The sequence below is a fragment of the Elephantulus edwardii genome, unplaced genomic scaffold, assembly GCF_000299155.1.
Source record: "Elephantulus edwardii isolate Elephantulus edwardi_28Jun2011 unplaced genomic scaffold, EleEdw1.0 scaffold00481, whole genome shotgun sequence".
Classification (NCBI taxonomy): Eukaryota; Metazoa; Chordata; class Mammalia; order Macroscelidea; family Macroscelididae; genus Elephantulus; species Elephantulus edwardii.
The window spans coordinates 360,631-370,523 of NW_006400231.1; the positions used below are offsets into that span (position 1 = coordinate 360,631).

Below are 9,893 nucleotides of genomic sequence, written 5' to 3' on the forward strand. Positions count from 1 at the left end.
TATTTTTTGCCATGTCCTTCAAAGCAGCCTGAACTTCTTCTTTCATCACCGTAGGCTCTTGCTCATGTTTGAGCATAGTATTTCATAATATTCTAATGTTAGCTTTTTTATTTTAGTTGGTTCTCTTGTGATGTTGCCTGATTCATCTCTTATTCGAATTATTTGTGTCTTCTCCTTTTCTTTTGTGAATTTTGCTAATGGTTTGTCAATTTTATTGACCTTTTTGAAGAACCAACTCTTAGTTTTGTTGATAGTTTCAATTGTTTTTTGGTTTTCTATTTCATATTATCTCTGCTCTAATTTTTATAATTTCATTTTTCCTAGAGGGTGTCAGGTTTTCTTGCTGTTCTTTTTCAATTTGTTGGAGATGTTTTGATGTGTTTGCTTATTGCTATAAATTGACCTCTGATTACTGCTTTGGCTGTTTCCCAGACGTTTTTGTAAGTAGTGTTTTAATTGTTATTTGTTTCAAGAAATCTTTTAATTTCATTTTTTTTTATTTTCTAGAACCCACTCATGTTCAAGCAAGTTGTTGTTGAGCTTCCAAATGTATGATTTTTTTTCTCCTTTATTTTCTTGTTAATAATTTCTAATTTTGTGGCCTTGGTCTGAGAAGATATTTTGTATAAGTTCTGTGTTTTTGGATTTGTTGATGCTTGCCTTGTGACATAGAATGTGATCTATTCTGGCTAACATTCCATGCATATTGGAAAACAAGGTATATTGTGCCTTTTTGCAGTGCATTAGCCCATAAATATCTATGAGATCGAGTTGGTTTATTGTGTGGTTTAATTCTTGAGTATCTTTGTTGAGATTATTTTTGGTTGTTCTATCTTTTTTTTTTTGAAAGGAGTGTATTGAAATCTCCAAGTACTATAGTAGTGATGTCTATTTCCTTTTTCAGTTTTGTTAATGTGTGTTTTATATATTTTGCAGGTCTTTCATTTGGTACATAGATATTCAATATTCTTATATCCTCTTGTTCTGTTGACCCTTTGGGCATTATGTAGTGACCTTTTTTGTCCTTTGAGATGGTTTTTGCATTGAAATTTATTTTATCAGAGATTAGTATCACTAATCCTGCTTTTTTTTTTTTTGGTTGCTGTTTGCTTGGTATATTTTCCCCCATCCTTTTATTTTTAGTCTTTCTTTATCCTTATCTGCCTTTGTAATGACCCTTTCCATTATTCCTGGATGATATTCCTGATAGCCTCTCATAGCTCGTCTGGTCTTTGCTCGTTAATGTCCAAGGCCTCAAACCTCTTCCCGAGATGGTTTTGAAATTCAGTTGCGAGACTCAAGGTCAAATTTTGGTTGCTGTGGACTTAATTTTCCTCAGCCTCAGCTTGAACTTACAGGTGAGCAGTTGTTGATCTGTTCCACATTCACCGCCTGACCTAGTTTTCACAGCTGATATTGAGCTTATCCAGTGATTCTTTCCACAGATGAAATTGATCTTTTTCCAATGTATACCATTTGGTGAAATCCATGTGCATAGCCTGCGTTTGTGTTTCTTTTAAAATGTGTTTGCAATGAATAAGTCATTGATTGTGCAGAATTCTATAGAGAAGGAAATAAGAGGTATCCAAATTGGCAAAAAAGAGGTAAAATGATCTCTATATACAGATGATATTATAGTATACTTAGAAAATGCTGAAGACTCAGCAAGAAAACTACTGGACATAATTAACCAATGCAGCAAAGTGGCAAGATACAAGATCAACATAAAAAAAATCAATTTAATTTCTTTACAGTGACAAAGAGAATACAGAACTGGAGCTAAGAAAAGCAATAGCCATTACAATAGCTAATCACAAGATTTACTTGAATTAAACTAACCAGAAGCACAAAGGATCTATTTAAAGACAGTTACAAAACATCATTATAAGAAACAGAAAGAGACCTGGAGAAATGGAAGACTATACCTTGCTCATGGATAGGAAGACTCAATATTGGGAAAATGTCAATATTACCAAAGGCAATTTACACGTTCAATACAATCCCAATACAAATACCAATTCCATTCTTCAATGAGATGGAAAAGACACTCTCCAGTTTCATTTGGAATGGAAAGAGACCCTGAATAAGCAAAGCACTCATTAAAAAGAGAAACAAGTTAAGATCACTCTGTGATTTCAAATTCTTCTATACTGCTGTTGTGTTCAAGACAGTGTGGTACTGGTACAATGACAGACACATAGACCAATGGAATAAAATTGAAAACCCATAAATCAGTCCATCTACCTATTGTCAACTAGTTTTTGACAAGGAGATGAAATCAGTTAGTGGGGAAACAACAGCCGTTTTAACAAAAGATGTTGGCAAATTGGAAAACTATCTGTAGAAAACTCAGGCAAGAGCCATACCTCATCCCATACACAAAAACCAACTCAAAGTGGATCAAGGACTTAGGAATAAAACAAACGACTATAAACTGCATTACAAACGACTATAAACTGCATTAGAGAAAAGCTTGGAAGAACTCTAGAAGTCATAATCCTCAACATAAACAGTCTTCCAAGCATCCTGAAAAACCTACAACCAGGAGAGGATAAAATAGATGAATGGGTTTTAGTCTTCTAAGATCATCTTGTCTTTCTGCCTTCCCTGCCCCCATGGGAGAATGACAGAGGAAAGACAACAGATGCAGAGACCAGTCAGATGGACAAGATGACTGGGTGGTCACTTTGTGAGTAGTACGTATGAGCTGTGTTGTTGCTGTGACAGTGTTGGCTGGTGGAGGGTCTGGCCTTTCTGTCCACTGAGAAAATAGGTACATTCTTGTCCAAATGGTATCTTTTCAGTTTCTTGTAAGTGAGTCATTGCCTATGGAAGCCCTTCACATCACTCATATAGAGATCCATCTTTTTCCAGTTTACAAGTGTTGAGTAGCTTTTGTAAAGCAATTGGACCTCACCGGGGGGGGGGGGATTATGGGTACTTGCGATTCTTACATGGATGCAGCTGCTTATCTAACCAATTTCAAAATGTTTAGACTTTTTGGTGCCATTTTCTGTGTGTTTGTTTTGTTTCTTTCCAGTGTCCTTGCTCTTCAGCTTTTCTTGGTGGCTTCCTGGTGGCCATAACCTTTCCTTCTTCCTGTTTGTGTTTTGTATTTCCTAGTTACTTTAAAAAGCAAACAAAAACCCCCAACCCAACAACCAAAACCCCAAAACCTTTTTTTAGGGAGGACAGGGAAGTGATTTTTACTTTATTATACATTAAAGTGCAAATGGAGGTCTGCTGTGAGGAGGGTAGAGGACACTGGGGACAGAAGAAGGGACACTTGGAGTAGATCAGTCCCATTTTCACAAAAAGAACTTGATATTGATTTCCAGGGAGGAGTGAGACTTGGTTAGCTCAAACTTGGTGACTGTGTCAGGATGCAGCACCCCACGCTTGCTCATACTCTGACCCTGACCAAGACCTTAGCACATTGTCCTGGTAAGAAGCAAAGCCTTTAGAGGCTTTGATTATATAGCTTTTCTTTTCACCAGGAAGCACAGTGAGCAGCTGTGTGATTCTGTCCAGCAGCCCCTGGTTTATCTCACACCCAGGGATCTTGCTGTAATACATGTCACAGAGATGCCTGTTTTGGGCACCTACATCTTTACTTGAATCTTTTACTACAGTTTCAGAAATTTCAAACAATTTCAGAGTTGGGACATCTGATTTCCTGGTCCTCAAGAGGCCACAAAGAAGGGTGGTGCGTGCCACCTGAAATTCAGCAGTTTTAGGATTACTTATAGGAACTGCCTTTGAGCAGAAATATTCAAACCAAATTTATCAAAAATATCTTTTTGGCAGCACAGGGCAAAGTATGCACCTCAGTGAACCCAGGTACTGCCGTGTCAGGTCTGAGAAATTCTGTCAGCTTATTAAGAGGAAATTGAATAGCAATGGAGTAGATTTTGGGGAGATGCATCTGAATGTTGCTGTATCCATAAGCAATAGCAGCATCTACTACAATATCACAGGCATGCATTATGTCAGCTCTCATTGGTGGGATTTCAACCTTTATCTGTTTTTCATCCCCCATGACTTCTGATTTTTAATGCATCCTGGTTACAAGTTTTCCAAGATTTTCTGGAGTTTCTCTGATTCCAACTTTTTTGTTACTGAGATCAGATCTCACACTCCCTTTCAGTAAACCAATTCTAGAAAGGTATGTAATTTCCCATTGAGAAGAAACTAAGCAGCCTCAACTGTAAAGTGGTTCTCATAATATTCACTGAATGTGGTGACAAGGATATCAAGGACTATTTTTGCCTTAGTAAAGTCAGTGTCTGTGCATTCAAGAAACACATTCCTAGGCTTTAGTGTTCTTTTGGTATGATCTCCACTGATGATTTGAAGCACTGAAAGGACACCACCACTGCTATCATAGATATTGAGTATGGAGGTTTATTTTCAATTATAGGTAAACAATGTTTAAAGTGGTTTTCTGTCCCATATAACGTCATAATTTCACAGGATCTTTGTGGTGTACATTAAAAATCCTGACAGTGTGTCCAAATCATGAGTGCCAGTGGCAACCAAAAATCATTTTCTGCAAATATTCTGAAGTAATTTCTCCTGAAGATCAATGAAGCTGTCATATCTAACTTTAGTAAATTTATATTGCCGAGAACTACTGCTATAGCATAAAGGCTTATTTTAACTGTATTTTCTGTTTATATACATTTATCTACTGGAACTTTTATCCTTTATTTGAAGACTTGAAGTCCTCAGACTAGTCCTAGATACAGGAGATCAGAACTATTTGCAGGCACAAGAGTTTTGTAAAGAACATCATCAGAGGCTCTGAATGCCTTTTCATTATCTTGTTCCTTACTTGTAATTCAGAACAAAATTAATAAAATTCCTCATCAATGTATATACAGCCCAGGGCTTGAAAGAGCAGATCATACTTCATGCTGACCCAAAAACACTTGAGAAAACCACTCTGTCAACTAAATTCCACCTCATGGCAACCCTCCTCAGGCTTCAGAAGCTGTGACTCTTTATGGAAGGAAATTATTATTCTTTAGTCGTTAGAGCAAGTAGCAGATTTTAACTATTGACCTGTTAGTGGTACTTGCAACCACTCAGCTCAGAAACTCTACGGAACTCAGTGGTCTGTGTTGGAGACTGACACTGCAGCCCTGACCCTAGGTGCACCCTCAAGCTAGTGAAATGAAGTGCCCTTGCTTGGGGCTGGTGCTGAACCCTGTGGGGAACCCTGAACCCAGGAAGGAAACCCTTGTGCCCAAGGTTATTGTTTTTCACTAGCCACTTAGAGTCACCTGGCCCAAGATATGGCCTCACAGGTGCTTAGCAAACCATTTGAGTGGTTTTTGCTTTTCATATTTTTATTGAAAAATTATTTTGAGGCTACACACTTCTTATATTCACAGCAATCCCGGTAAATACCTAGGAGACCCCGGGTCCTTATTATATACTTATATAAAAGCTAATATAAAAGCTTTGGCTAAATAAATGCTACATCATATAAAATAAGCTAGGAAATTATGTCTATTTAAAGAAATCATGTGAGAGATCTTTAGTTCAGAAAGTAATAATTTACCAAAGTGGTTGAGTATCCATAATTCCTCCCTCTGGGAAGTTTGATTTCAGGGTTTTGGGTTGTATTGATGGTGGTTTAGTGCTGTCCTTCATATTCCAACTTATAAAATAAGCCATAATAACTTTAAAAGAATAGTAATTCTATAAGGTATGTTCTCTTACCCAAACTTAAACATACTTGAAATAGCTGATAGAATGGCATTGAGAAGGTTTTCCAAATAATCTGAAATTAAATAATACATTTCTGAATAACTTATGAATTAAAATAGAAGTCTCAAAATGAAATAAAATATTTTGAGATAATTCAAAACATAATATTTTTTAACAAGAAGGGCAACGCAGCGCACAGGAAGGGCGACATGGCGCAGTAAGTCTTACTTCCTGAGGACTGGTGACTTGGCAGCTTAATATCTGGTAATAGACTGCAACCCCTAACTCCCAGTGCTGCCCAAGCCCTGCTCCCCCCATCCCTGACACAGCACTGTGTCCAGGGACATAACCCCACCACCATCCCACGCCCCCACAATTCTGGCACACCCTGGTGGCCTCGCCACAACTCTGCACCCCCTGGCGGTGCTCCAGGACCACTAGAGACTCCTTCACACAACACAACAACAGCCGTGGACAATATGATTCTGAGTCAGCACACAAAGGCACACCATGGAGACTGTCATCGTCTGAAGCCGCTAATCGAGCTGCTGTGGGACTGATCTGCCACGAGAAAGGCTGGTAGGATCCTAATTGGGTTTTCTTGGGCACCACCGATTGTCTGGGAGAGTTCTCAGGGGTGAGCCCACTGTTGGGAATTTGACTGAGCTCTCTCAGGGCATGCCAACTGCCCAGTAAAGAGCGCGCCAGTGATAATTTGGCAGAACTTTTGTGGACACTGCAGACCAGCCAGAGGCGAGTGGGTTGGTGGAAATTTGACTTTGTCTTGTTGAGTCCCCTTGACCCAGGATATGATTTGGCTGAACTTTTGTGGACACTGCAGACCAGCCAGAGGTGAGTGGGTTGGTGGGAATTTGACTTTGTCTTGTTGAGTCCCCTTGGACCCAGGAGCCTTCCTGGACAGGGGCCACGGTACAAGGGCAACTGTGTGAGCACCACTGGACAGGGACAGTGAATGAAAACCACTGGGTGGGAGATGGACAGCTGGAATTTGAATAGGGACCCCAATTGTAAGCACACCCAGACAACTGAGGCCTGAGTGAGGTTCCCCAAGTGATTGACCTGTCCTTGTGATTGCCACAACCATGTGCATACTCTACCCTATTTGGCTCCACACCTGTGTCTACACATCTGGTTAATCAACCTGCTTTTAATCCAGAGCACCTTGACCTATCTTACCTACAAGAGGCTGCTCTCACAGGCTCTGAACTGACATTTCCCTGGAGTCAGACGTTCAGAGAAAAGCAGAACTAGGATAGCTACACAATTGATCTCTAGAGGATTATCTTCATCGAGAACATATCAGTGCCTTGAAGAAAGCAAGCTGTCCCACACAATACACAAGCACAAAGCAAGATATCACCCCCAAAGGGTGACACAGTATCAATGGATTTCCTGAAGCCAGAAAGTCTGATGGAACTTTCTGACACAGAATTTAAAAGAACAATGATTGAATATTTTCAATGGATGAAAGACAAACTTGAAAAATTAGAGGATACTATAAACAAAAAACAGGAGGAACTAAGAAAAAACAAACAAACAAACAAAACCACAACAGTCCAGAACAATGTAGAGAAAACAAACGAGGCATTGGTGGCACTGGAAAAACAAGAAACCACTATCCAAAATATGAGGTCCAGTGTTTCAGATGCTGTCAACGTGATGGAGGGGCACATGAACAGAGTTGAAGAGATGGAACAAAGAACCAATGAAATAGAAGACAAAATTGTCACCACGGATTTGCTAGAGCAAAAAGCAGACTCAAAAAGGAAGGAAAAAGAAGAAAACCTAAGAATAATGTGATCAAGAGAAATAACATGTGCATCATTGGAATCCCAGAAGAGGAAGAAGCAAGTAAAGGCACTGAAAAAGTCGTGGAAGAATTACTAGAGGAAAACGTCCCAGGCATAAAGAAGAATGAGAGAATATATATACAAGAAGCTCAGCGAACACCATATAGACTAGACCCAAAAAGAAAAACATCAAGGCATATCATAGTTAAATTTGCCAGAACCAAAGATAAGGAGAGAATCCTGAAAGCAGCAAGGGAGAAACAAAGAGTAAACTATAAGGGAGAGCAGATAAGATTAAGTGCCGATTTCTCAAAAGAAACCATGCAAGCAAGAAGAGAGTGGAAGGATATATATCAAACACTCAAAGAACACAACTGTCAACCAAGAATACTTTACCCAGCAAAATTATCCATCAAATATGAAGGAGAGATAAGGTATTCCCAGAAAAACAAAACCTAAGAGAGTTTGTAAAAACAAGACCAGCATTGCAGGAAAGACTCAGAGATGTCCTCCTTACAGAGATACCACAGAAAGCATCATGGACCAAAGTAACTAGCAACAACACCAAAAAGAACTCAACACAATGATAGCAATAAAATCTTGCCTCTCAATAATAACACTGAATGTAAATGGTTTAAGTGCACCACTGAAGAGAAAAAGAGTAGCAGACTGGATAAAAAGCCAAAATCCATCAATATGTTGTCTACAAGAGACACATCTGAAAAATGAAGATAAAGACAGACTAAAAATAAAAGGGTGGGGGAAAATATACCAAGCAAGCAGCAACCAGAAAAAAGCAGGAGTAGCGATAGTAATCTCTGACAAAGTAAATATCAATGTAAAAACCATCACAAAGGACAAGGAAGGTCACTACATAATGCCGAGAGGGTCAATAGAACAAGAGGACATAACAATAATAAATATCTATGCACTAAATGAAAGACCTGCAAACTACATAAAACAAACATTAACAGAACTGAAAAAAGGAAATAGACAACACTACTATAATACTTGGAGACTTCAATACACCCCTCTCAAGAAAAGATAGAACCACCAGAAAGAAACTCAACAAAGATATTGAAGAATTAAACCATACAATAAATCAACTTGATCTCACAGATATTTACAGGCTAATGCACCCCCCCCAAAACACAGTATGCTTTCTTCTCCAATGTACATTGAACATTCTCCAGAATAGATCACATTCTGGGACACAAGGCAAGCATCAGTAAATTAAAAAAAAAACAAAACAAAAAACATAGGAATAATACAAAACATCTTTTCAGACCCTTATGCTACAAAATTAGAAATTAATAATAGGACGATAAGGGAGAAAAAACCCATGCATTTGGACTGAACAACTCCTTGCTTGAACACGACTGGATACTAGACAAAATAAAAAATGAAATAAAAAAGTTTCTTGAAACAAATGGCAATGAAAACACCACTTAACCAAAACCTCTGGGAAACAGCCAAAGCAGTAATTAAAGGTCAATTTATAGCAATAAGCAAACACATCAAAAGGCAAGAAAAAGTAACCATTGATTCTCTAACTCACCATCTTAAGCAAATTTAAAAAGAGCAGCAAGAAAACCCGACACCCCCTAAAAAACCCGAAATTATAAAAATTAGAGCAGAAATAAATGAAATAGAAAACCGAAAAACAATCGAAACTATCAACAAAACTAGGAGTTGGTTCTTTGAAAAGGTCAATAAAATCGACAAACCATTAGCAAAACTCACAAAGTAAAAGAAAGAACAAATACAAATAATGCGAATAAGAGATGAGTCAAGCAACATCACAACAGAACCAACGAAAATAAAAAAGCTAACATTTGAGTATTATGAAAAATTATACACAAACAAATATGAAAACCTAGAGGCAATGAACAAATACCTAAAAATGCACAACCTACCGAAACTAACAGAAACTGAAATTGAACATCTCAACAGACCCATTACAAAAGAAGAAATTGAAAAGGTAATACAACAACTTCAGAGGAAAAAAAATCCCTGAACCAGATGGTTTTACTAGTGGATTTTATCAAACATTCAAACAGGAATTGTCACCAATTCTACATAGACTATTTCAGAAAATAGAGAAAGATGGAATTCTCCCAGATTCATTCTATGAAGCAAACATATCCTTGATACCAAAGCCAGGAAAGGACACCACCAAAACAGAAAACTACAGGCCACTATCTCTTATGAACATAGATGCAAAAATACTGAATAAAATCCTGGCCAATAGAATTCAACGATACATCAATGAAATAATTCACCATGACCAAGTGGGCTTTATAACAGGTATGCAAGGGTGGTTCAACATAAGGAAAACAATCAATGTAATTCATCATATTAACAAAT

General features: G+C 38.0%; 1 pseudogene; it reads right to left on the reverse strand.

The window, feature by feature from the left end:
• Window positions 1-3,308: 3,308 nt before the first annotated feature.
• On the reverse strand, window positions 3,309-5,926 carry LOC102846397 (annotated as a pseudogene).
• Window positions 5,927-9,893: the final 3,967 nt, after the last annotated feature.